We start from the raw sequence: 1,480 nt of genomic DNA on the forward strand, positions 1-1,480 counted from the left end.
TAGACATACAAATTTGGCCTGGGTAATAGATTTTCCCAGCCTACATTTTTCTCCCAGGCCGTCATTCCATGTAACTACAGTCATTCGTTTTTGAGTTACAACAAATTAACAAAATCGCTACATGAGAAATCGAGTGAATATCCAATCTTGTAAAAATATGAAATTCAAACGCTCATAAAAATTTAATTTGATTTGCTTGTAGACATTTTTTTTTCTTTGATGAAGGTAGACAAATCTATGAAACACTCAAATAAAAATGAGATACTTTTCGCTACATTATATTGATTTAGAAAAATGAAGCTTTAAAATAATATTAATTATATAGTTTAATAGTAAAAGGTACACTATATAATATAATTTAACCTTTAGTAAAATTTATATTATTCACTAGCTGTTGAATAATAAATAAATAGTTGAATACATATATTACAATCAATTACTTTATTAGACCCGATACCGAGTGATTGCCAAGCACAAAACCTTGGGCCATGGGGGTCTGTGAGCCTGTTTATGACCTAGAAGAATAAACAAAATTTATTGAATAGATGAATGGGATTGAGGTAGGTAACTAGAATGTTTTTTTTTTAATTATGTAGTTAAATTGAACTATTAATTAATGATTTCTAAAACAGAATTGTCAATGAATGTTAATTATCATTTATTACAATAGTGCCATAGTGGAAAAGTTGAATTTGACTTCATGCCCAGTATGCAACTTGAATAAAAAATTTAAATCACGGTATAACTTAATAATACAATTTAACAATAAGAGATAAAAAAGCAAACAATTATACCTATTAAAATTAATTGAATTTATTAGGGTACATTTTCCTAAAGTTAGGCAGTGAACAAAAAATTACACAATTGTTTTTGTTGAGGGGACTTTTTGTGAAAAATCACTAAAAGGTAATTTAAGCACAGTTGAAATCCTACAAAGAGCTGATTTTCAACAACAATCAGCTCTCCTGTAAAAAAAAAATATTCCTATATATTATTATAAATTATAATATTTATGTGATTGATAGGTTGAACGATAACAACATTTTATAACATAGGTATTATCATTACTTATACATTATACATAGTATACATACTATGTTCAATCAATGGTATTATACTTTTCATGCTGAAAAACGCATGAAAGTGAAGTTGAACAATAGGTAACTAATAAGCATCCTAATACATGACATCCATACCATTAATGAAGCACACCTATTAACTATGGAACTAAGATTAATAATCATAAATTTTAACATTGATTAAATATACATTAATACATTATATTATATTTAATCAATGGTGGGTATCTATTATATAGTATTTGGAGTTTTAATTATTTAAACTACTCTAAACTCACAATTCAAATTAATTTTATTTTAATAAATTGTACATAATATTATGTAGTTAAGTAGGTACCCAAAATGTGAAATATGCCATAGTTCTTTTTTTTTTAAATACATTTGATACGTATATAATAGGT

The sequence above is a fragment of the Acyrthosiphon pisum genome, unplaced genomic scaffold (assembly GCF_005508785.2).
Source record: "Acyrthosiphon pisum isolate AL4f unplaced genomic scaffold, pea_aphid_22Mar2018_4r6ur Scaffold_21496;HRSCAF=24120, whole genome shotgun sequence".
NCBI lineage: Eukaryota > Metazoa > Arthropoda > Insecta > Hemiptera > Aphididae > Acyrthosiphon > Acyrthosiphon pisum.